Source organism: Molothrus aeneus, chromosome 3 (genome assembly GCF_037042795.1).
Source record: "Molothrus aeneus isolate 106 chromosome 3, BPBGC_Maene_1.0, whole genome shotgun sequence".
Lineage (NCBI taxonomy): Eukaryota > Metazoa > Chordata > Aves > Passeriformes > Icteridae > Molothrus > Molothrus aeneus.
In genome coordinates, this window is record NC_089648.1 from 106,065,574 (window position 1) to 106,093,334 (window position 27,761).

Consider the following 27,761-nt stretch of genomic DNA (forward strand, 5'->3'; position numbering starts at 1 on the left):
TACAGAGAGTAACAACATGTTTGAAGAGCTGGTCTTTGGACACTGAGAGGAGAAAGGTATTTTGTAAATCCACTGACTCTTCTCAGATTAAAGTTGCATCTCTTGACCTAGGCTATGCCTCTTGGCCTAGGTGCTCTGTAAATTCTCCTTAGGCTAATGAGATTGCACACACCATTTTTATTCCATGGCAGTTGGATAGTACATGAGAGGGAATATCAGGCTGTGCAGCTTCAGTCTGAGAACCCCTGATTAGATGGGTTACATTACCTCTATTCAGAAGTACCTGAAAAAAGGGGCCATCAAAGTTGTGGGTTTTCCATTTATCCCCTGGGACCATCAGAGCACCTGGGGGCAATACAGATGGCTTCACAGGGCTACCCAGCCACAGCCCCTGCAGGGTAAATCCTTTGCACCCTGCAGAGAAGGGAGCAGTGTTGCTGGCATCCCTCAAGCACATCTGGTAATTCTGCTGGTCTCTAATTAACAACTCTGTCACCATTCACACCAACCACTGTTATGTAGGGGGATAGAATATAAGAAAATAAAGATAGTGTAGAAAGTAATCTTACCCCTAAGGAGTTGCAGCTGGGCCAATTATCAAAGATTAGGAACAGGCCTGACTTTAACAGGCCACAGCTGTAACCAATGAGAAGAAGATGCTATAAAAGAGTGGATCCCTGGTTGACAAGAGAACTGGAGTCAGTTGGCTTCTTTGTGGAAAAAAAAAAAAAACAACAACAACAACAACAACAACGTCAGTGCTGTGGGGGATGCCCGTGAGATAATATCAAGAAGGTGTGAAACTTTTGCAATAAGAAGACAACAGGATGGATCCCCTGCAATAAGATGACAACACTGTTATAAGCAAACTGAGAAATATGTTGGAGGGAGATGTATGGTCCTGCTTGGGTGGGTCAGGGTAACAGAATCACAGAATGGGTCAGGCTGGAAGGGACCACAGTGGGTCACCTGGTCCAGCCTCCCTGCTCAAGCAGGATCATCTCAGGGCACAAGCAGTGTCAGTGGAATTTAAAAAAAAAATCTCCCCCTTCATTTGTCTGTCTCAGTAGCAAAGCTTGAAAGACAGAAACAATTAATTTTATTCTCAGCAACTCTTTCAGCCCTGATTTTTCTCAGTGCCCAAGTATGAGACAACTTTTGAGTTGACTGTATCATGTCTTCATCTAAGAAAGTTGTCTTTTAGAGCATTGTATTTAGATTGGGGGGAAAAAACACCATGAAGCATACACAGTCATGTTAAATTGATTATACTACCATAAACTGCAAAATATATTTTTGTTATTTTCCTGCATTTTACTGATACAGAGATTGGGCTTTGGCAATACACATACCTCTAATCGCCAGTCTTTTAACCACCATTAAAATTACCTATCCAAAAACTGTAAACTTTCACACATTAGCACTTTCAAAACATTATAGCCATTTTATAAGCTGAAATTCAGGTAACCAGATTAACTTTGAATTTTGGAACATCCCAGCTGCACAAGACAAACCTGGCTTTTGCTTAGGCTGAAAAAATGAAAAACTGCCTGTGGTTTACATCACAAGCAAACCCTTATCATGCAAAGTTTATAACAAATGCAAGGGCTGGAGATTCAAGAATGTGCAACTCTTCACTTGCAGTTTAAGGAGAAGGGGATTTGCCTCCAAATGGCAGGAAGAGAGGGAGCATGACACGAGCAACGACCTTCAAGCCAGTCATACATGGTTTGTCAGTCTAGTAGTATTATTCTGAGTTATTGATCACAAGGAGCTGAGCAGGATTTCAATGGTCTTGCAAAATCTCTTCATTCCACTATGATCATTAAGATGAATTCAGGCCTGGGGTATTGCATTTACACTATCAGGTTTCTGTCTCTTCCACTCCTCCGAGCACCTAACTGCTGGGAAGCAAAAGAAAAATGGGAATTTATTTTAGAATGAGTTCTTATCCAGAGTGTATCACAAAGTTTATATTTTCCCATTCAGAAATTCTCTATCCCAAGATAAAGTTTGCCAGTATTTCAGAAATTATGTTACGGCTGCTCTGTGGTTATGGTCACTGAGGGGACAGAATAAAGAAATGCTGTTGTGTGTCGGCTGTGAAATGCAACATATTAAACAAAGAGTTTTGGACTTTGACATCATCCCAGAAAAAGTGTCACATGCCATAATAATCAATTGTTTTTTTAAAAGAAAGCTTTAAAAGTTAAGGAAAATCAAACTAATCATCGCCAAATCCTCTGGAAATTCAGACATCTAACATATTCTTAAAAGTAAAAAAGTTTATGTGACAGAGAGAAGAGAAGAGAAATCTTGATGGATGTTTTTCCTAGACAGGACCACAGGAGTTTTACTTACATAATGTTTGTCTTTCATCCCACAGCAATATAAAAAGTATCTCCAAGAACACTGCAATTGCTCTCATTTGCTCACATTTGAGATTTCTAGAGAATAAACTTTGGACTTTTAAGCTGACTTTTTCCAATCTAATGAGTACGTTGGGGTGCTCATTCACTATATTTAGCCATTTTACAAAACTTCAGGACACCATAAGAGGAATCTGAAGCTACAGTGTGTAAATTTTGTGCAGCTGTGTAAGTACAAGGAATGATTATTCTGGAAGCAATCAATTAATTCTTCAAGTGTTCTAACTTCTAACTACACATCAGCAACAGAGAACTGCAGGTGATTCTTAAATATCCAGGGAAGTGAAGGAAAACATGATCTGAAAACAAGGCTACAGCACAGACCTCTGTGTTAGTGTCATGATTTGAGCCTAAATGAGTAAGCAGTGAAAGTCCTGATTATCCACACACACCTGATGTAATAAGATAACTTTAGCCAGGCAAATCATGCAGGGGTTTTTGAAAATCTGCTCACTGTAAAAATTCATGGTCATTTGGATTTCAGGCTCAATATTTTATATGTAGTCATCTATCTCATAAATATTGAGACGCTTCACAACTCTCTAATCAAACACATTCAGTCTGCAAATCCCCACAACAGGTGTCTTGTGCAATTCTCAATATGCAAGATTTCTCCATGGATATTAATTATAGGAGTAAATAACACAACAATAAATGTAATTCTAAACATACTTAAACTTTGCAGTCCTGTTATAAGACTTGCTGTAATTTTACACTAATACCCAGCTTTCAAGAAACATTATTCAAAAGGGATTGCTGTTCCACCAGCATGGTTGGCAAAGTGAGAAATCAGGCCAGTAAAGTCATTCCTGAAACAGTCTGCCCTCTGACAGAGGCAATTTATTTAAATAGTGTGTAATTGTGCAGTGATAAGAAACTTTGTATTCCACATTTAGACTATTGCATCCGTCTTTTGGCCAGATATCTGGGAATTCTTTGGAACCTAGAGGCCCTATGAGTAAGAAATCCATCAGATTCAGTTTCTTTACTTTCAAAATGATCAAATGGTCTTTGTTGCTGTCACCTTTTACAGTATTTAGATCTTTGAGTCTGGTAACACCTGAACCTACCTCAGACCTTGCTTTTTCTACCTCAGCTGCAACATTCTTGCTGCTATCTTTCCAGAGACACTTTTCATGGCTTCATGGAGCTCCTTCTGTTCTGCTTAGGGAGTTTCCAATCTCACAGTGGCAGCTATTCTTCACATTACTTTTTATGGCTCAGCTATTGGTTCCACATGTAAATGTGCTGCCAGTGACAGACTGCTTGGTGTGAAATCCTCTCTCTGATGGCTTTCTTAGAATAAAAGTGACTTGGGGACCATCCAAATCAAGGTCTGGTATGGTAAGTTCCTCCACCACTCAGCATTTCCAGGGATTTAGGCAATAGCAGAGCTAAAAGTTCTTTCTGGCACGTGCACTTGATCAGCACAAGAAGCACAAACATTCTTTGTGTTTGGGCCAGGTCATCAAAAGTACCAGGTTGGCACTTTTCATCATTCAGCTAGCAAAGACATCATGAGTCACTGCCATGATGTTTCCCACATTTGCATTCACAGTGTCACCACTAAACTGGACATTCCAGAAGCAAGAATATCCCTTGGGAATTGCTGCCTGCTTAGCACAGCCTGATGGAAATCTACAAAGTAACACGTCCATGTTTAGAGACTTCAGCTAACTGGATCATCTTAGAGGAGAGCCAGGATCATTTTGTGGCTTTGATGAATTGATACTTAAAGATCTTTTTCTTTTAAGAACCAAAGCGTTTGGGAATTAGCCCTTGGAAGAATCAGTTCTGACAATATTCATCCCACTTCAGCCTATTCACTCAGTTACACAAATTAGGAATCAATGCTTGCTCTTTCTCATTCATTCTCTGGAGGAACAAAGAAAATATTAGTAAGCATCACTCATGAAAATATGACACTACTACTGGAAATGCTCTGAGTGCAAGTGCTGTTGTTGTATAAACACTACAGTAATTTTAATGTCCCCTAAACAGTAGCTGACATGAACAAAAAGAATAAATGTTCCTATTGATTTCCTATCTGGTATTATTTTTCACTCCCAAGGTATATTATTCAAAATATATCAGCACAGATACTCTGCGAAGAAAGAGACAATGAATCACATCAAAAATATTAGTCACTAATGGGAAAAAGATTTAACCTTATGAAATCATGTTATCATGTTTTTCTTCATTCATTGCTTCAATATTTATAACTCAGTTCTGTCAAAAAATCAACTAATATATTTATTATCGACATATCTCATCAAGTACTAAACATTTCTTAGACAGTTTAGACATCCATAAGGCCCTTAATTAAATGAGTTAAAAGTCCTATTCAGTAACACAGATGTCATCCTATAAAATAGAGAATATTTTTTCTGTAAGTACCCAACAAATAATTGGATATCTTCAGCAAGCAGCACATGACCTGCTTTTGACATGCAACTCACACTGTGTGCACTCAGCTCCTGCTGAAGCCTCTCTTTTTGCTGTCTCCTGCTGCCCAGGGTGAGCAGCAGCAAAGCCCCTTAAGGGCAGATAGGAGCAAGCAGCTCCCAAGGGGCTGTGGTCAGCACAGAAGTGGGACAGCACTACTGTAGGTCCAGTGCTGCCTGGCATCATCCTGAGTGACAACAAAAAACTGAAAAAATATGACAAAATATGTCCAAAATATGACAAAAATTTAACCAATCTGTCCACAGAGCGAAGGAATAAATGTTAAAAGGCAATAATCAAAAGCAGGTGTCCAGAATTCTGTTCCAAGATCCATTTTTAAAGCTATCAAAACAAAGTGCTTGAGTATCACAGATGAGGTACTATACATCAAAGATTTACCATCTTCCCCTCCATCCTGAAATATATCATGTAACTCAGGAGGTTTCCCATTTCCTTTGGGAGCATACTGGTTGCTTTCCAGATCTATAAGATTTTATGCTCCAAAATTTGAACAGCTGTCGCTCAGCTACAGCAATGCAGAGCTCCACTATTCCATCTGTGCCATATTTCACTTCCTTGAGAATTACCTCAGTACCAAACTAAATGGTGCATTCTAACCCCATGGCTCCCCTGTGCCCTTGGACAAGACTGATACAGCAGGCAAAGTAAGGAAATTAATGTTTCATGTTTGAGTGCTTTCCTATAATTAAAATTATTCTTGTACTTGAAATCTAACTACTGGTCATGATTTCTGCTCTGGATCTGTGGAGAATAGAATCATAGAATGCTTTGGGTGGCAGGGACCTTTGAAGGTTATCAAGGCCAACCCCCTGCAATGAGCACAGACATTTTCAACTACATCAGGTTTCTCAAAGACCCATCCAACCTGACCTTAGATATTCCCAGGAATGGGGCATCTGCAGCTTCTCTGAGCAACCTGGTCCAGAGTTCCACCATTCTCACTGTAAAAATTTCCTTTCTTCTATCTAGTCTGAATCTATCTTCTTTTAGTATAATAAAAAATCGTTTGTCCTATGACAAAAGGCCCTACTAAAAACTTTTTCCTCATCTTTCTTTCTTTGTCCCTTTCTTTCTGTAGACCCCCCTTTATGTACTGGAAGGCTCCTCTAAGCTCTCCCATTGCGCCATCTCTTCTCCAGACTGAGCAACCCCAACTCTCTCAGCCTGTCTTTACAGGAGAGGTGCTCCAGACCTCTGATCATCTCCATGTCCATCCTCTAGACCTCCACCAGGTCATATCTTTCCTGTGTTGGTGGCTTCAGACCCAGATGCAATACTCTACACTCCAGTTCTCAGTGCAGTGGAAGAAATAGCTTTTAGCTTTAGACATCTAAGACTTAAAAATACCATTTAAAAATACTTGTATCCCATTACAAAGAAGTTTATGATATTCTGTTCCTAAATCTAATTTTACTTTACAACTACAACGACTATGAAATAGATTGATAGATTTAATTAATAAAATAAATAAAATTAATAAAATTAATAGATTTAATATCTGATTACAAGTTTTTATTTATTAGTAAATATTTTTAAAATTTTAAACAACTGTCAAAATTATGGCTGATTAAGTTTAAATTTTCATGTCTTCCTTGAAACTAACATGTAAATTCCTCATCTAGAGAGGGCAAACTCTGAACTACTTTACTAACAAATCCAGTCTTTTCTGGCAAGCCTAAACACCAAGGATGGGTGATTAGATTAGCTGAGAACTGTGAGCTCCCTTTAAGACTCTCTCTAGATAGCCAGTGATTCACTTCTGAGCCTATTATTTTCTAAAACACTGATTTACATTTGAACAGAGGAGCTACTTTTCTCTCGTTGCTTTTTCCTAGTATCATTTAAAGTATTATCTCTTCCTACAAACGTTGCCTACTCTTAAACTGTAACAATTATCAGGGCTCTTTCCCAGGGCACTCCAGCCCCTCAGCCATGCAGCAGAGATGAGCAGATTTTAGTCTGATTTCAGCATCCAGCACCCCAAGATCCCCAAATGACACAGCAGGTATCAAGACAAGGAGGTCTCTCGCATTGCCTGATAACCCTAACATTGACCTGTGCTCTTCCTCCTCCCAGCATCTGGCCCCAGATCTGTATTTCTCAGCACCTGGATGCTGCTCTGGTTAAAGCAGTGAGCTTGCACTTGAAACTAACAAAGCTGTAAGAAAGCCTTTCATTTCCAGTATGCATAAATGTTTGGCATTCCTCTGCACCTACTAATTTTTTTTTAAGCCTGGTTTCTGACAGATGGAAGTCCTAAGCAGCCACGTTGTTCTTTTTCTACATGCAAAAATCCTCTGTGGGGATTGATGCAGATTCATTTATTCTCCTGAAAAAAAAAAAAGTCTTCTAAATCAGAAGTGGGAATACACTGCATCCATTCCACCTTTTCCAATTTTAATTTATATACTCATTATCTTGAGGATCTTCTCAAGCTTTTCATAAAGAAAGACATAGCCCTTTTGTTTCCTATCACTCCATTTCCAGGAAGCGTTACATGATTAGTGTGCAATAAACTGATTCATTTTGTAGAGCCTGAATTACCAAAATCACCCAAGTGATTTAAGGTGCCTTGACTTTTTATTTCCAAAAGCAAAAAACTGCAGGTGATTGGGGGTTCTTAATCTTAAGAGCACCCATCTGCCATTTCCTCATGTGTAGCAGAAGCCTGCCCACACCTACTGCTCCCGTGGGTCTTCATCACTTTGTACATCTCTCCCAGGCTCTAGGTCAGGTACAGAAAACAGAGGATCACATGTGTATGTTGCTTTGTAAATGTTGACTTGGACACTTGTTCAGGCACAGGCAGTGGGGTTCAAAGCAGGGTAAACAATATAATTGAAGGAGTCTTTGTTTAAATCCATAAGCCACGCAGTCAACACTCAGTTGAACAAAGCTCAGCTGAGCTCATGTGAGCTCAGAATGCATTAAGATCCCATATTTAAAAATAGTTACTCTGAGTAAATGACAGTAGATATCAATTTTATCACAAAAATATGATAGTTTGCCTGGAGGTAAAGATGAAATGTTAATGAGATGTAAAAATGCCTGTTTAAGGGAGGTAAGCTATTCTTTCACTTATTAGAACTTTTTTTGGCTTGAGTAAGTTTAGCAATAAAACTTCCTTTCCTTTTTATAATCTACTTCTCCATAAGCTATATTGTCTGCTTTCAAGTTTCATTGTTAAACCTATGCTGAAGGCAATTTAAAAACTCCTAAATCTCAATTTTTCCAAGCATAGTTGCTATGGTTACATATATGCCAATATCTACCTGGGTAAAAAGAGGAAAAACATCTGACTGTTCTCCTTTTAAAAGGAGAGCATTATGTTCCACAGATAAAAGCCTGACTGAAGATCATTTCACCTGCTCTGCTTCAAGCCAGTGGAAGCAGAGCTGAGCTCCATGCCACCTGCCTTCAGTCTGCCATGGACCCCTGAGCCAGTGTGAAGATTGACTACCCTGCCTCCAAAAGCAGCACAGTTACCCCTGCATGAGCCATGCCTGGCAGAGAGGCAGGATTCCTGCATTCACCAGCTATGTGGGAGGGATGCCAACCCACAGAGTGGAGCTCTGCTCCCTTGCACAGAGGACTTCAACCATCATTCCCCCTTCTGCTCCCTCTCACACTTTCACTGCACGGTCTGCTCATCCAAGGCAGATGCACTCTGTGTCATCTCCAGCTCTGCTTTATTTTGTAAATAAAGAAGGGACTACTTCCCCTCCTCACACTTTGCTACCTTTGTAATTGAGATTTGTCTTCTGGTTATTGATTCAGACAGGTTTCAGTTTTCAGAAAGAGCCAAGCCATGTACAGCAAGCTCTTATTCAGTCTCAGGGTCACCAGTGAAAAGCAGGACTAGTTAGGTAGGTCATCATTTGGAGCAAGAAGAAAAAAAATTCTAAAGGGGTTTGTTGACATTTTTTCTTTATAGCTATTATGATTTGACCCCAGCAGACAGCTAAGCCTCATTCACTCCACCACGGTGAGACGGGAAAGAGAACAAAAAAAGCAAAAGGCAAAAAAACTCATGGGTTGAGACAAAGACAGTTTAATAAGGAAAAGAAAGAAAAGGAATATGATGGGCAAAAAACCCAGTTACTTCCTACCAGACAGTCCCTGAAAAACAGCAGCCCTGACAAACTTCTCCTAGCAATTTTACTGTACACAATGCTGTAAGGTATGGAATGTTCCTCTGATCACTTGGGGCCAGCTGTCACTTGACCAACATCTTGTGTACCCCCAGCCCTCTCTTTGGTGGAGCGAGTAGCAGAAAAGGCCATGACTGTGCAGTAGTGAAAGTATCCTTGTTGTTATCAACGCCATTTTCAGCACAAAACCAGAACACAGCCCCATAACAGACTCTACCCCAGCCCAAAACAGCACAACAGCATTTTGCCGTTTCCCTGTTCCTGAATATCACAGTCCTTCAAGTCAGTCATCATTATTTGAAAATTAATATTTTTGTAAGTGTGGAAGAAAAGTAGTTACCTTTCAGTTTCATCTACACTGCAAGGTCAAATTTTGTAGCATTAGCACAAGGCATTGATCCTGCCACAAAAAGCATAAGTGCATGTGAATTGGCTTCAAATCTCCAGAGAAAGGTAATTCCTCCACTTGTCTTGCAAAATTATAGTACTTATTTTATAAATGAGCAGATTTCTTACCAAAGTACAAATCAATTATAAGTAGATTCTAACTTATGTGGTTTCAGAGAAAAACATTACAGTAATTTGTCCATCAAAATTATTGAAGCTGCTCCCCATTGCATACGCAGATGTAGCCCTTGACAAGCCTCAGAGCAGAGAGTTCCACAAATAAACTATTTCTCCCCGTGAGCCAGAAACCATGGCAAAGCATACAACAGAGCCTTATGCTGATTTGACCAGACTGAGCAAGAAAAATTGCTACTTACTAAAAATTGGGGTGGCCATGTAAATTACGAATACTCATGTGCTGCCTCATTCTTACCATCAACTGGAATGAAGCACTATGAACCAAGTTTTGAAAATCCCTCTCCCTTGGGAAATCTCCACTCTACTCATGTTTATGTTCGATTGCAGTGTCATGAAAATTAGTATCAAGATTACACTGTATTAACACATTGCACAAAGCTTGTACAAGAAGAAGATAGTCATTACTGATATTAAGCTGCTGATATTTAAGTAATTGCTATTCTTTATCAGCCTTATTATCAAATGATCTTGTTACAGCTACAGAATTACCTATAATCACTTGCACAGAGAGGATTTTAAGCCTGATCAGAAAAGAATCATTAAACATTAATTAAAGTACTGCATGTACACTCTGTATTTGGCTTGACAGTTTGCAGGAGCAGCCTGCTAAACAATGCCTGCTAAGCACAGAGATAAAGCAAGGTGTGTCTGTGCTGAATGTCCCACTGGGAGTTAGAAACATGACTTTAGTCCATTTATAAAGTTTTCTCATTAGGTTTCAATTCAGGAGCAATGCCACAATGGTATTTACAGGATATTCAATCACTCATGACAGAAAAGCTCGACTGACATTGCACAAATGGTGTTTGATTATTACCAATCTATCATGTCAGTTAGCAGGAGGAAGAGATACATTTCAATTGATTTCAAAAGGCTGCTGTGACAAATGTGTTCTGGGAAGCTGAGCAGTAAGAGATTTCAGGCCCTGATTAATCTGGTATACACAAAACTGTATACCCTGGTCTCTTTTAAGCACACAACACACTCTTCAACAGAAAATTAGAGCAGCTACATGACCAAACACTGGATTATTTTCTTTCCAGTCTTTTATTTGATTAGCTCAACTCTCCAAGGGGTAGGGGTTAAAATGCTCATGAAAAAATCTGAACTTCAACTTATTTTTTATATTGTCACCACAAGTAAGAAGTAAAACTGTGCCTTTGAGAAAATGAACCAAAGTATCTGGGGATTGTGTCAGTCGGATTACACAGGAGAAAGAAATTACATCAACCAGCTCCAAACACAATGGACAGGGAATGTCACCCACCAACAATGCATGGCACAATCTGCTACCTCCAACTGTTCTGAGTGGTGCCAGGGTCTAAAGAGGGATCTTCCTTTAACAAGCAGGACTGCTTGTAAAAGAAATATCTCCACTGAGTTATTTTCTTCTTGCTGTGGGCACTGGTAGTTGTACCTGGTATGTAGTGTTTTCCACAAACAACCTGCAGACTTTCTCATGGTTCTGTGCTCCCAGGTTTGTCAAGTAAACTGAGAAGAGCTACTGGCTCTTCAAACATGAAGGAAACATCAAAGAAAGCAAAAAGAGTATGTTCAAATTCAATGCACCCCAAGCAGAGAGTCCTTAAACAAGCATATTTGATTCCTTATAAATAGTTCCATTACAACAGGGAAAGCCACAGAAGTGTGTTAAGTTGTTCATTAGATTTTCTGCTGATTAAGACTAAGAATTGTCCTTGCAGGAGTTCCCTTTTCTTTCCATATGGGTAAGATAGAGAGGCATTTTTCCAAGGCTTGTCCACTCAGGATACCACAGAAACAAAGAATATAGATATTTTTTTAAGGTCTCTTGAAAATACATTCTTGAAGGTGGGGAAAATAGAGGACAAGGCAGAATTCCTTTTGTGCCCATCTACTTAGAACCATGTAATTGGGGAATATTCCTGTATGTCATGGAAGAGTAAGCATAAGAACTCATAAAAACCACAAGCTCTTCCATCATGGTGCTTTCACATTAAGTCTGATGGTCTGAGCAATCAACAGAAAGAGAAGTGTCACCCCTTTTGCTAATGTGGCTAATGATTAACTACGACTGTTTAGCACTGAGGAAAATATTCCAACAATTAATGGGGAAAGTGTGAAATGTAATTTTACGTCTTCTTTGTCTGCTGAGGAACTTGAGAAGATAATTAAGTCTAACAGTAATTGATGTGGGCTGATGTAGAGAAGAAACAGGAGAATTAATCCTGTGGTTCAAAGTCTTGCTCTCTGATGCACCAGTGCAGCCATAGGAAAAAATCTTTTGCCTTCATGCTGGGAAACTAAACCTAAATATGAACCAATGGAAGGCAATCTTTCATTGGAATGGCTGTACATAGAGACTTTTTTGGCACTTCTAACAAATTTTCTCCTTCTGGTGACTGGCAAGAAGCTTAACACTGTTGGATGTTTCCAAACAGATTGATCCATGACAAAAGCTTTAGGAGACTCCCTGAACAGCAGATAGGAATTTTGAATTCTTTCTTGTGAAGCAAAAAGGAAAACAGGCAACCAGCATCCCTCCATATATGTCTATAGCTGCTGTTCTCTCACTGAGATCACAACTACGTCTGAAAGTTTGCTAGTCTGATCTCAAGAATTTCTGAAGGTCAGTTTCTCACCACAGACATCTTTCTTTCCAGCTGTAATGGCAACAACTTCCAAAAAATAAAGAGAAGAAATCACCAGTTTGCCTCACAGTAACACTGAGCTACAAGGTTTAACCATGATTAGCTAACAGGATTCTAAACACAGCTTCTCCTGGTGTAGTAAGGCTATAAAATCACAATCAGGAGCACAGCAACCATTTATCCTTCAGAACAAATTTTGCACTTCAATAAGCTTTTACTCATTTTTTCAAGCTTTTACTCATGTTCATAGAGTAAGGGGCTGTTGAGTGAGAGCAAGGGAAGCAGAAATGAGATTGCTGATTGGCACTGTCCTTGTAGTCACATCAATTCCAGAAAGGCATTTCTCTCCAGTCAGGTCCTACGGGGTGCTCTAAGCACATGTAAAAATAAAACTGCTGAACTAATTATTTCACACCTCTCATAAGAACAGAAAACAAATCTACTCTTGGGTCTGAATTCTTGTGTGACAAGTTCCAGTCCATTTACTAAAAACCCTTGTCATGTGGAATTCATAACCACTGTGACAGTTTTAGCTAAAAGCATGCCATTATAATCTGTCACACAACATAATTATTACCCAAAAATGATGTTCTGCATATTCACTTTGTGAAACATGGGTAAGAGGGAGGGAGCTGGAATAGGGCAGCGTGACACCTGAAATGGGCTTCACTGTCTCAGACCATTTGTTGAAAAATGCACATTGAAGTTAATCACATTACCTTCACCTCAATAACCAATGTAGACCCTGAATGTTTAATTATGCTACTGGTTTTATACCTAATCAATCTTTTTCATTAAAATCCAGTGAAGCAGACAACTGAGATAATTACTGAAGAATCATCTTAATTAAAATTTTTAGCTTCTAATTAAGAGTCATTGTTTACCTCATCAGAAAGCCATTAGGATTCAGGACAAGGTTGCCCTGTTCATTATGTTTTCACCTTTTTTTTCCTAAAGCTTTGGGCAAAGAGAGTGATACAGGATTTTAGGTTAAAAAAGGAATTATTACAGTTGTCCCATGAAAAGGGAGAATATGTACCAGCCAGGGTCACCACTTTTCAAAAGCCCCATAGCATATTTTCATTCAAAATAATTGTAGAATATGTTTGCATATAAATTGACACTGCCTTGTTCTTGAAGATAAAGAAGTGTCTATCCTTAAAATGGACGTGACTGCCTAAATTATTTCTTTATTGCTTTCCAGCTACAGTGAAGATAATTTTGAAAGCCCTCAATCCTCCTAACCTGCAATCAGAAATGTCTTTATGCTTTTCACTGATATGTTCACAAGTGTCTGACACTGAAGTCTGCTTCAACATCAGAAAAGTCCCGTCAGACACTTCAGGTGGGGACTCAGAACTGCCTAGCAGTTAAATGCCACCACTGAAGATGTGCAGCTTCAACATGCTCACACTCACTGCAAGGCACCAGCACCAGCTGGACAGATGTGATGATGCTTCAACTGACAGAATTAATCAGGGAAAAATATTATCCAGCCTAACTGGATTCAGTTGCAGGTCCCCCCATATATATAATATATATATACACACACATATTATATATATATACACACCAAGACAGAAGCAAAAAACAAAGACATCTCCATATGGGAGGTTTTTTCCACCTTCATCCCAGCAAGAAAATTTCTAAAAATCTTGATGTTATACCGAGAGTGAGTTCAGACATTTGAAATGCTAAATTGAACATCTATAGCTGGAATTGTTGCTAATAAGCACTGACCATCTGCTGAAGACAAAGAAAACTATGTTAGGATCATCACTAAACCAAAACCAGACCTATTTTAGAGAAACATCTTATAGCATGTACTAATTTATTTACTTCTAGTTGCATCCTGCAGGATATGCTATAAGAAGCAAGACATATCTCCAGTAATCAGTATTTCTCACACTTTGGAAAACTACTGACCCATACTTCCCAGAAGGAATTGAGAAAACAGCATTAAAATGAGAAGAATTGCTTTTCATGAAAATTATTTGTAACTGTTAAAGTTGGTGAGGGTATAATGAACAGCTGCCAGGAAATTAATGTAAATTTTTCAGGTACCACTGGTGCTATTAAGTAATACATTGTCTCTATCAGTAGGAATGACACTTGCCAATAATAGAAGGCAAGCAGTTATGGTTCAGGAAAATGTATCAGACAATTGTTTTAAGGGAGAGAGTGAGACCAAGAAAACAGAAGACATTTAAGGGAAACCACACAGGAGGTTTCCTGTGGTTCCTCCCCGCAGCTCCTAGCTGATTTCAAACAAGAGCTCAGTTGTGCCAGCAAGTGCCAGCACTTCTTAATCAGACACACTTGCTCTAACCTCATTAAAAAGTCTGATTGCAGGAGGCTGAAACAGTTCTCACTCCTCTCAACAGGCAATTGGAGCCTGCACACCTGAGTGGTAGGCAACCAACAACACTGCTGGCACACCAAGACAGAGAGACTTGAGGGGTCTGAAATGCCAGCAGGCATTCTTTTCCTGGGAAACACTCACACAGGGGAGAGGCAAGTCTGTGGTTGCACATGGATGATCTCACTGAATTTTCAGGTGACCTAATCTAAAATTTAGATCTTCACCATAATTGTCATGTGCTGACTGTACAATTTCCAAAACAGTTATTTCTATTACACTACCACTGAACTCACCAAAATCTCTTGTGCAGTAATCTGAAGCCCTTTGGGGAAGACACATCCTGTAAACATGCTGAGATATCAGAGATCAGGTTCCAAACATCACACCCTTTGCCTTGGATGAGTAAGCAGGGGAAGATCCACACCACAACCTGGCCATTGAGGAATTCAAATTAATACAGCTTTCCACATTTCTGCTCCTAAGTAAATATGGGATCTCATCACTGGGATCTTGGATGTCGGGGAAGGAGAACCAAGAGTGAGATCAAATCAGTCACTTTAGGAGCCACTCAAGTCTCCTAAGTGCTGAGAGGTCACAGCCTTGTGACCTCTCATCCAAAAGGAGAAGCCAATAATTTCTTTCCAGTCAAGGTTTGGGTGCTTGCCTAGCCATGCTAGAGGACAGGAAGATTCCCATTCCCATACCTGCAGGAGTTTAAACATCTCTTCACCCAATTCTTTAGATGCTCAGTTGTCAATTCTGCCTCCCTGTACCCCACAGAGAAGCCTATCTAGCCTGCTTTTAGTACAGAAACTTCCTAGTTATTAAGTTAACAACACTAGTCCTTGTAAAGCTAAACCCTATTCACCATCACAGAATTGGCCACAAGTCACTTTTAGTGGTCACTCATATTGTGCCACTATAAAGCCTTTATCGTGGTCACTAATGGAAAGCACATGCCAAACTAGTTACTTATTACAGCTGTAGGAAGGTGACATAAAGCAGTTACAGTGCCTTGCCATTGAACCCTTATTAAATTTCAGGCCACCACTTTAATTGGTGCAACTAAATTAATTTATCATATAATCATGTGTTAATTTATGAAGAAAAGTGATTTCGTATTTGTTACTGATCAAGGTTGCAGTGGCTAGAAAGTCAGAGATTTAAACATAAAAACTCCTGTCCTTGCTGTAACCACTCACTGCAACAACTGCTTTGAAAAAACATTATCTGTTCACCCAAGGACCCAAATTTCAGAGGATCTGAAATGCAAGAATAGCTAAGAGCAGTTGTAAGGAGTCATAAGGTAAATGTGAAGATTATCTAGGCTGGGGAAATATATTTACAGTTAGAGTAGATGAGCAAACATTCTCCCTCTCAATCTTTTGCTATCCTGGAAACCCTGAGACAAATAGCACCAGAAAAAACTCAATCTTTTAAGCATTGAAGCTACTTGGGCATACTTAGCTACGGATCCTCATGTCCACCCAAGTCATCTAACTCACAGAGGGATTTTTTGAAGTCTGAATAACACTCAAAATTGTATCTGCATGAGGCATGGGAGCTGAAAATGCCCAAGTTTTCTCTGTTCCTGGGGTTGATTTGCTTGGTTGGTGGCAGGCCCTTGTGTCTGGGAAGGTGATGGCAGTGCCAACAGCACAAAGAGGCAGTTTTCCTTATAGGAACACAAGGTCTGGCAGAATAAAAACCACCAGGAATCGCTAGCCAGCAGCAGGCTCTGCTGCTAAGTGAATGAAAGGTTAGTAAAAAAGAAACATCTCCTCAAAGGAAACCTAGTACAAGTCAATAAGCTCTTGAGATCAGTGTTAAGAGCCAGCACTCAGGCCAGTTTGAGGAAGGGGAAGCAAAGACTGACTACAGAAAAAGTGGGCTGTAGTTCTCCTTTCTATGGAAAGCTGATGGAATTTTCATTTAAGGGTCAATATCACCTGCCTGCAACACTGATGGCAGCCTGGGGAGGGATAGTGCATCCAAACCAGTCCCTGCCTGACCTCTCCTGCCTTTAAAGCAGAGTTGCTACAAAGCCATGAAACAGAGTCAAAAAAGAGAAAACGAGGAGCTACAGCTAAACAAGTATCTTAATGGGTGCAGGAAAGCTGCTACCAACCCTCAAAACTCCCAGAAAGGTATTAATAAATTATATCCCAGAAAGAGAATGAAAAAAGAGACAAGCTAAGCTCTAGACCTGAGCCCGTTATGAATGTGAATGGCAACAGCAGGGCACAGGAGATATTTGCTACACATGGCCTGGGAATACAGGGTTAAAGGGAAACTATCTAGATTCCATTCAGATTGGCACAAAAGGAAAAAAAAATTTTTTTAAACCCTACCAAACATTTAACAGTGGGACTGAAAGTTGCAAAAATCAATAATCTTGGCAATAAACAGTGGAATCCACAGAAGGACCTGTTCAAGGCAGAGGAAATTAAGAGATTTACTGACATGTTGGAGGGCATGGGACATTTGGAAAGACAATGAAGAACTCAAACTATCACTGAACACAGTGCTAGTGGTGCATGCAGAGCAATGCATGTCAGCAGTGTTATGGCCAAAGTGGGAGAGCAGCTCCAGCATGCAGCATAATTAAGTGTAATTGGAAAGGTGGAGGAATCCTCAGAATGGGCTTGCTTGATTGCTACAAGTAGTAAAACACCAAACACATGCTGGGCCAATCTGAAAGTGTAAAGGCCTTTGGGACCCACACACAGCTAAAACAGGGAAAATTGTACCACAGCCACCCTCCCAGATGTCACTTGCACAAATTCCACAAAGGCTGGGTTCAGTGTAGAGGAACAGGTACAGTCTACTCTCATCTGCTGGGCGAAGCTGAGGGATCCCTACTTCCATTACTGTGTCAGGAGGGAAGCATTTTATACATTAGAAGCACTTTGTGTCTTAGAAAAGGGAATGAGATTCGAAGAGGGGAAGTGATCTGATCTAATCCTCTGAGGAGATGTTCAAGGGTTTAAGGCACCCTCATCCATGAAAGAACTGAACCATGCTGAGGCTGTGAACTCTCTTAGTATTTACACAAAGATAAAGAGAACCATCAGCGCTTTCATGAGGTCTGAGGGATAGAAGAGAGCAACTGGTAGTGAAGGAGATGGACAAAAGCATCCAAAACACAAAGGATGACAATGACACTCTAGTGACTTGAATTAGAAGTCAAAGAAATATAAAAAAATCCAGCAGCAGCTGTCCTGTCATGCAGCAGGATGATGGCCTATAAAAGAAGGGACAGATGTTCACTCATGCTTGTGATCTGCCAACAGAAATAGGGAAATGGGAAGAGAGGCACAGGGTGTAGACATCACAGATTTCTTTTTAATACAGTCATCGAGGCCTGAATGTCAGGCATCAGAGATATTTGGAGTAAAAAATAATTCAGGCTCTGAATGTGGGATATGAGCAAGTCCAAAGTGGTTTAGAGAAAAAAACGAAAGGGATTCTAGAGAATATTTCTTCCAGTCATTTGGAAGGAAGTCTGTGAGGGACACTCACAGATGTGGTGCTGTACAAAAGGCAAAGAAGTGCACAAGAATTTTCCAGAAAGATGTCCCAGGTAACATAAATTCTTCTAGACTGTTTTGTTTATGTAAAGCATCAGAAAAAAACACCAAAAAACAGCAAGGAGGAAGAACTGATAGTTCATGATGCACCTAATAGAAGCTTGGCAGCAATTGGTGTGTGATTTATATGAACATAGGCAGAAACACTGCCTGCTGATACTTGATTATTGCAGTCATTTTGTCAAAGTAACTCAACTTAGAAACACATTATACAGCACTGCAATGAGTCAGGCCACAGGAATATTCACCAGGCATAGTATGTACAGCAAGCTAATTTGTAAGAGTAGCTTACAATATATACCCGAGGTATTCTGAAAATTTGCAAAGGACAGTATTTCATACACCCAACAAGCAGTTTGTACTACCTGCAGTGCAACAGAAGGCACTGAAAACACACATTTGGGTAACTGAGTAAACATTACTCAAGGCAAATGAAAAGGGGTTGAAATCCCCTGTTGAGTACAATCACCAAACCAATTTGTGAAGTTTTGTTAGTACTGATGCTACAAGTGCAAGAACCACCCTATCTAAGAGGAGGTCTAACACTCACAGGTGCAGATTACTGGATAAAACAGACTGTGGGGGACAAAAAATAGTGGAAATTTCACTACAAAATGTCAGGCTGCTAAAACCATTGCAAGAAAGATCAGTGTCATAATATCACATCCAGGCAAAAAGGTGTAGTAACAGGAGGGTAAGACTATTTCTTCTCTAATAAATATAGGTAGAAATATTACATACTACTATACTACATTATAGTAGTATAGTAGTATAGTAGTATAGTAGTATGTAATATTTCTATATAGTATATAATTACTATACCACATTATAGTATATCTACTATAATGTAGAACACTACATCATCTGCAGTAAATAGCAGCATCCCACAAAGAATCTATCAAATCCATCAGCCTGGCTGATCAGTAGGAAATTGTCACTCTTGCTAATGCACCTGCAGTTTCCTCAGGTTATGTATTTCCCACCTGCAGCTGATGGCTCTTCTGTTACCTGACCAGATGTGCTTTGCAAAGCCTGTTATAATCCCCAGACAGATGCCACACTCTCACGTCTAATGATCACATTAATAGAAAATTAAATATAAATTAACACAGGAGCGAATAGTAAGAGCATTGAGTACATCAAGATTCAAGTATTCAGTAGTTAAGTAACAAGATAATGTTAATTCATGCATGCCTCATTCTGTCCCAGGAGGTATAAACACTACAAAAAAAAACTTGAAGTGTTTCCTTTATTCCATACAGAAGTGGCAAAGTCATGACTGCTGCAGAAAGAGATCTGACCCAGAGGTGCTGTACAAACCACCCAGTTGTGAGGCATGTCCCACTCTTCAAGGTTTATGGTTTAAAGTTACCAAAGAAACAAAAACAGGAAGTTAAACAAAGGCAAAATAAACTTACTTTGGGTCATGCACCATGTCAGTATTAAAACTGGGACTTATACTAGTCCTCCTGAACACCAGTTGAGAGTTTATTCCTTAGATGTTGCATTGTAAGAAATGTCAACCCACAGCTGGAACAAATCCCAGGATGACACAAAGGCATCAATGGGGTTCTGAGTTTCACTGCAGGAGCACCAGAGTACTCACAGACAATAAAACTTTCCTCCCAAGGTCACAAGCCTTGCAAACTTAGTGGTGAAGCAAACTAAATCTGCTGGGAATAAACAGTCCTTGGGCTCATAGCTGTGTAGCAGAATAGTCAAACCTTACTTAAATTTTTAAAATAATGAGGACATAGTTTTTAATAGCTAACTTATGCAAAGAGTGGATGATGATGCCTCTCCCTGGACTGTTATAAGCAATGACATATTTCCTATAATACCCTAACTGCAGACTGAATATGTAATAGATTAAAAGTACACTGAAAGAGATGATTAACACACGGTCCATTATGGGTTCCCTAAAGTAACATTTTCTGAAATATTAATACTTAATTATGGAGGTGGCAGAAGGCTGCAGGGTTTCCCTTCTTTCTTTTCTATGTTCTTGTTATCTGTCTCTAAAATATTAGAGATAATGAGAAATCATGTACCTGTGTAAACTCTAATAGGAGTAATATGAAAAAGCAGAACAGAAAAAGAAAAAAAAATAGGCCTCAAGCTGTTCATGGGGGTCTCTGGTAATTGGAAGAGTCAATGGCTATATGATTCAAGAAAATACCTTCCCTGGAGAAGGAGACTGATTGTGCCACATTTATACAGCAGCTAACCAACACTGAGCAGGCTTTCCTTTGCATATTATTGGTGCCAGCCCGATGAGGCAGAAAATTGCATCGTGTCATTTAATTTCCCAATCTTTGTTTTCATTGTATTAATCTTTTGGCTTTACTTCACTTTATAATTTGAAGGCTCAGCAAGAAGCAAACCAAATGGAAATTCAGCTTACTTTCATGTCTAGCTGAATGTTCGTTGCAGTTTTGGAAAGTTTAATTCTGCGTAATCTCACCCATGAATAATAATCATCTGGTTTTGTATGCAGACATATTAGTGGTTATTAAAGACTGCCTTAAAAATTCCTGGGATAGTGCCCAAAAGTCAGTCACCAAAACATGATTAACAAATAGGTTACAGGAAGAGAGCAGATAGTTTTTTTCAACAGAACCTTTTCCCTTTAGTGTTATCGAAGAAAGTAAAGTTGGCAAACTCCCTGAACTTGAGTAATAATTTTAAATTCTACAATTCCCAGACTGAAAATTCCAATGCTGAGGATGTTGAGACAGAGTGGTTGTCTTAGAAAAAGCCCAGGACATAAATATGGAGGTTTCAGTTAGATAGAAGGAAGAGGAGGAAAAAAAAAAAAACCTTATTCTTTTCCTGTGCTTGAAGTTACTTGACTCACCAAGGACTGGGCTGGGCTGGGGCCCTCTCAGACACCAGGGCCCTCCTGAGATCTGCCCAGAAGTGGGAACAGATTAGCAGAACCATCTGCACCTCGTCCTACATGCCAGGGCAAAGTTAGGAATAAATCCCAAATCCAGGACTTCAGTTTACTCCTATCCCATCCCAAAGACTTCTTTTAAAAGGTCTGAAGGCTGACTAAATTGCTATTGAGTGTCTTAGGCACATTAATCTTGTTGTCATTTATTGCACTGTGATGAAGACACACTGCAAATTTATAGAACATGTTTAATACATATTTCATGCTGTGGTTATATGATTCCTAGCTCACCCAAATAGGATTCATGAGCCATATCTAATGAATAAAGCTTTATTTAAAATGAGATGTCTTTTTCATGATTCTGTCACTGTTTTGTCAAAAAAGGGGTATTTTTCTTTCAACCAGAATCTCTCGTAACCGTGATGGAAAGTTCAAAGCTTCCTCTGGTCAGATCTTCAAGGACATGTCCTACCCATAGAAGTTTAGGGGTTTGCCTATTGGCTTCCAGTTGTGGGAAGTTTTCACACTTGAATGTGCCTTACTCACATTAAAAGAACGTACAGCAAATAATGCTGTCACTGTCACAAGAGCAAAATTGTGAAGACCTAAATAAATGAAGCTTGTGTTTAAAAAAATCAAAACAAAACAGAAGAGGGTGTCCTTTAAATGTTCATGACCCAGGAGGAAAGGAAAGGGCACCATTAACCCCTGCACTTCAGTGCAGCTCTCCACTTCTTAGCAAGAGACAGAAAACATTGGACCTGCTGTTGACGAAATGATGGCCCTGAGAGAAACCACCATCTGACTCAGGAGAGCTGAGCCTCACCACAGAAGCTGAGCAAAAATATTTCCTCCCTCTCAGGGTGAGTAGCCCTACCCAGTGACTTTTCTCTGCTTGAGAAAAACAAGTTTCCTCATGGAACCTGTCAGAAAAGTGGATTGCAATTGAAAGTCTCCAATCTTGCTCTTCTGCTGTCACTTGCTCAACTCGTGCCCCTTGAATGCACAAATCACATAGGGGGGGCACTTGCTTCCTGCCATCATTAAACAGGGGTTGAAGTACTCAATTATCACCAGGAAAAAGATAAGATGCTTTAAGGCCTCTCATGAGATGGTCATCATTCAGAGAGAGTTTAAAATTAGATTATTTAATTCAGATTTTGAAATGGAGTTCTGAAAATTTTGCTAGAGCCACCTATGCTCCAAATGCTCCAAGAAGTTATTGGACTGGAAGATAAAATATGTCAGGAAATTCTGCATGTGTAATATTTTAGCTGTGCAATCAGATAGTCATAATGTTCCCTGTAGCTCCCAAATTTCACAGGAAAAGATGAGCAGCAACTCAAAGCTCCATTAGTCTTATTGAAATACTAGAAATACCATCCCCTTTCATCTGAATTAATCTAGCCTAAAGCAAACTCAGAGCATACAGGGCTTCTTCAGTTTGCACATTGAAATAATAATTCTTCATCCATTTCAGAATCCCTGTGAGCTCATTTAAAACAGACCAGAGGTACCCAAAATAGTCTCACAGATCTCAAGACTCTCTGACATAAATTCAAATACTCCACCAATTAAGCTCAATGAAGATTTCAAAGTTCATTAGGACCAGGAATTGCATTTAGTTCCATACATCTAGAATAAAACAAGCTCCAGTAACAAAAAGAACTTAATCTTTTTTTACATTCTGACTTAAACTGCCAAGAAACCTGGCTTGCTTCGCCAATTTGTAATTGAGGCAATAATAGATGGACAATTATTAAATACTATGATATGGAATAGATTTAAAGGGTTTTCTTGCATAAAAGTTGATGTGTCTTAGAAAATCAATTACCAGAATTTGTACAAACTGTCACGCAGTTTTCATTGCCAGGACCTGACATGAATATATTGCTGATATTTAATTGCAGAACTGAGAGAAGGTAAAAGATGCATCAAGATAATCAAATTACAAAAGACAGTTACAATTCCCAAACCTGGCAATTTATGGAGTATTTTCTACACTTAATATCACTTTTTAGTGAACTTCACAAGTTGTGTAAGAATGTTTTTCTGTTTAACTTGTTTTTTCCAAATACTTGTTTTTCCTTCTTGTCATGGTTTGATGCAGAAAGGATGAACCTCTTCCAAATCTTGGGTGCAGGAGGATCATGGGCCTTGCAAGCAGTCAAGGAGAGAGGGCACAGGTCCAAGGCTGCAGCACAAGCATGTCTGCAAGATATAAGAATGTGGCATAAGACTGGGACCAAAAAGGCATTCTGCTATGACTCAGTCCAGATGCTAAGGAGAAAAGTGCAAAAAATGAAGCGCTAGCCCTCCTCAAAAGTCTTTCCCAAATTCTTCACTTGACAGTTAATTTATATCTTCATGAAGGCCTGTATGTGTGCAGACACATTCATCAATAAGTTAAACTAATACTGAATACACAACCATAACTGGAATAATAATGAAGTAAACATAATTATAACATTGAGAAGGTTGAGGACTTTTTACCAAAAGAAGGAGAGGACTGTGCAAAATGTTAAATACATTAAATGCACTCACAGACACTGACATATTGTTCAATAAATTACCCTCCATGAGAAAATACACATAGTGGAATAGCTTAATAAGCAGATTAATTATAATTTTTTTTTAAAAGGGAAAATTGTTGGGAAAAAACTTCATAAGAAATATCACTAACACTATAACTCTGCAAGAGTTTTGATTTTTTGTTATGCCAATTATTCTTATTCTCCAGATTGCATTAAGTGAAAAAGTGAAAACAGACCTGGTCAGCCTAGAATAAAAAAAAATTGTGAAGACCTGTTTGACAGCAGAATTAAGAGATGACATCTTTTTTCTTTCAAGCCCAGTTCCATGAAACATTTGCAAATCATTTTACAGTGAATTAACATCCTAAAAAGTTATCAGATATTCCTCTTATGCATCATAAGTCATAGAATGTTGCTAACAAAAAAAACCCCATACAACAGAAAAAAGGGCAGGGGGCTGGGGGAAAGGAGAAGGGAACAAAAAGAACCGAACAGAAACCCAAAATCAAACCTATCAACCAATCAAACCAACCTAGCCAAGCTACACGTACTGCAAGGTACCAAAGCAAGGAAAGATTGCAAGAACCACCAAATTGTAGGTCCCCATAATAGCAGGATATTCATTAAGAGGTAAAATCCTATTCACTCTGAAAAATGAGCAAGCAACAAGGAAATGTTCACACTGGCAAAACAAGTACAAGAGAAGTGATGTTAGGAAACTATTTGCATGCAAAATTAAGGTAGTATTTTTTAATTATTTTAGTAGACAATTTGAATTTGGTGTCTCCAACTCACTGACAATATGCTTTAGCACAGGTCAACATTTACTTGCTTCTTGCCTATCCAAAGGTAAAGGTCCAGAAGATGTGATATAATAGAAACAATTCACAATTTCAGAAAGTGGCTTTCAAAATATTTGCAATGGAAATTGCAGCACTGGTTCTGGAATTTGTATCTAATTGCTTTTCCAAACCAAAATTCTCAGATTTTCCACATTTACAGTAGGGATGGGCCACAATTTTCTTCTACAATTTAAAACAAAAGGAGAAAGACTGTGAGAGTTTAATTTGGGTGGGGGAGGAGAGGGGAGTGAGGGAAGAGGGTGTCCCTTCTGTGTGAGCAACAAGAAACAGACATTACAACTAACAGCAACAAAAATAATATTTTATGGTTTCCTATATTTTCAGAGCTTTATATGGGGTTGTCAGGGACAGTGGGCTGCTTCACTTTAAATTTCCACACACTGCAGAATATTTCTGTACTTTCCCATCACTATGGCCCTCTGCCTTAAATAGTCAGCATGGCAAAATACCTTCAAGTTTTAAAACATTGAAGAAACTTGGAGAACAGTTTTAGATTCCTCAATGCTATGCCCTTGAGACTTGCTGCAGCCTTCTAGTGCCAATGGAAATGGTCTTTTGACTCTTCTGGACTTTCAGTAAGACCTTAAAAGTTCCGTTTCAGTTCTAACTAATTGGTTCAGATGAAAGGAAATTGTGGTAATAATTGCCTGTAGCATTGGACCCATATGTAGCTCCACGAGGTCCAGATATTAGTGCAGAAACCCTGTACCCCCTGTGGCCCTGCCCTCTGACACCCCTTTTAAGAAGACTGTCATGTTCAACAGCTCTAAACAAGAAGGAATTTCTGATGGGAGTGAGAAGAGATACTGAAGTCATGGCTAGAGGCATGCAATATTTTAAAGACTACATAAATACCTGAATTTTGGTATCATGATTAACATCAATTCCTGTACAAGTAGTCTGAAGCTGATACCCTTTCAGATATTCTGTCCTTACCTGCCTGTCAATCTTGCAGGTGACTGCTGCTGTATTTACACTGGTGTGTACTGCAGCTCTTCAGCCTCCCATGGCCATCCTGGGACTTGCAGCTTCTTAGTTCTGCTCTATTTGGGAACAATGCATCTCTTTAAATATGAATAAGAGGTCACCAACATTAATAAGCAGAAAAGAGAAGTTCTGCTAATTAAGCATTATAGTCTCCATGTCACACAAGGGGAAAGTAGGACAGAGAGATTTATTTGGCTGAAATTGAGAGGGAAGTCTATACCAGAACCAAAAACTGGAACCAGGCTCTGTGCTTTGACTGTAACCAGCCTGTCCTCAGATAACTGTGACCTGCATCCTGTGGGTGCCTTCAGCCACCAACAAAATTACCTCTGACACCAGGGACAACATCAGGCTCAGTTACGGCACTGTGTGAAACAGCCAGCACTGTCAGGGTAGATTTAATTTTGCCCATGCATTGCCCTGTGGCAGTGCTGGAGTGTGGACACTGAGCAATTTGCTCATCCCAACATGTGGGACAGTGACATGGGCACTTTCAGTGTGTCAGCAGGAGCAAGAGGCAGCCCTGCCCTGCCAAGAACTCTGGAGAGCCACGTCCCTCAGACAGGAAGGAAAGGAGGGGTGAGGGGTGGAACTAGCTGGAGTTATGAGGAGATTCACAGAAGAAGTGCAATTGGAAAAAGTAATCCCTTGGCTAGAAAGAGTCTGGTACTTGGGAAATGGGAACCAGTCCACGCTCGGCAGCTTACGCGAAGAATTTTGACAACCGTTTGGAACAAACATTTTGAGTTTGCATTTAAAGTTAAATTGGGAGAGACTGGAGAGACAGCAAATAATAAGAAACAATACAGTGAGATAAAGAAGGTCTTAGAGTAGATATTTTAAATACCAACACAGCTAATAAATGCAAATGAAGTTCAGTGCTGATAAGCACAGAATTATGAGACTGAAAGCAAAGAATGAAAAGGAGGAACTATCTGCTTAGAGGCAATCAGCGGCACTGTAATGGCCAAGAATGAGATCTGGGGAATTATTGTAAAAGAAATCCCTCAAGCTTTCAGCCCAATGAGGAAATGATTGAAATAAACAAGATGATAGGCTTTATTAAACCACCAGAATATAATGTTCAGCTTCCACACCCTGCAAAGGGTAGGAGTGAAATGCACCAAAGAAAAAGGATTAAAACCAAAAAAGCAGCACTAACTTCATAGAATAAGATGGATTTTTGCCCTTGGCTTTTGTCTGAAGCCTGAATCTTCTCAATTGTTGTGCTCCTTTGTTACTATAATGTCCTATTTTATTATTCCTCTTCCTTTTATTATTTTTCAGCCTGTCTGATAAAACTTTATGAGAACTTACCCAGGAAAGGACAGCATCTCCTTCACAATCACTGTAATCTATTGTTCAAGTCAGGCAGATTTTTAAAGCATAAATCCAAATTATACATTGGATGGCTACCTGGGTTACCATATTACCTCAGAACAATGTGCAGGAACAAAATTAAAAGCAGTATTACTGCAGTATAGCAGTGTTCAGAGAGGGTGCCAGCAGAGCCTGGAATATGGCAAGGAGGAAGCTGATTGGAAGCAGGAGAGAGGAACTTGCACTAGCAAAGGTCTGGTGTAGACATAGTACAAGAGTTAAATACAGAGGAAACCAATTTCTCCAGTAGCCTCTCAAGGCAGTTTGTCCAGCCATGTCTCTGCACAGGACCCCCAGAACCTACTGGGTAGCTCCTAGTAGCCATTGGAATCTTCTGGTGCAATCTCCAACCCCAGCCCTCAACCTCATTGCTGGCTCTGAGAACACCACAGAGCAGAAGAATGGACACAGTGTGACAGCCTGCAAAGTGTTTAGCTCAGACCTGCTGAGGGTTCCACTCAGATCAAACACATAAACAATATTTTCTGGAGTTTTTTTCAATGCCCTAAAGAAAATGCTGTTTTTAATAGGAAACTGTTAACATTTAATTTGCCAGGTTGTCTTTTAACTCATGTAAACTTTTTCTACCCATGCAATCATTTGGCAAGAAATCTCATGGGTCCATTCAAAATAAGACCATTAGTTTTGCTGAGGCCTTTCTAGTGATGAGCAGAAGAGTGAGTAAAGTTTTCCTCCTTTTTTTTATAGAGTTCCCTATCCTGCTGAAAGAATATTTAGCTTGTGATCCAGAAGAAAAATCCTTAGCCTTTTTTTCACAGGACTAGTTTCCAGTTAGTTGTTCTTAATCCCAATTTTGGCAGCAGTAAACAACTTTGGTGGCTGAGGAGTCCCATCTTTGCCATTTTCTTTTTTTGTATTTGGTCTGTT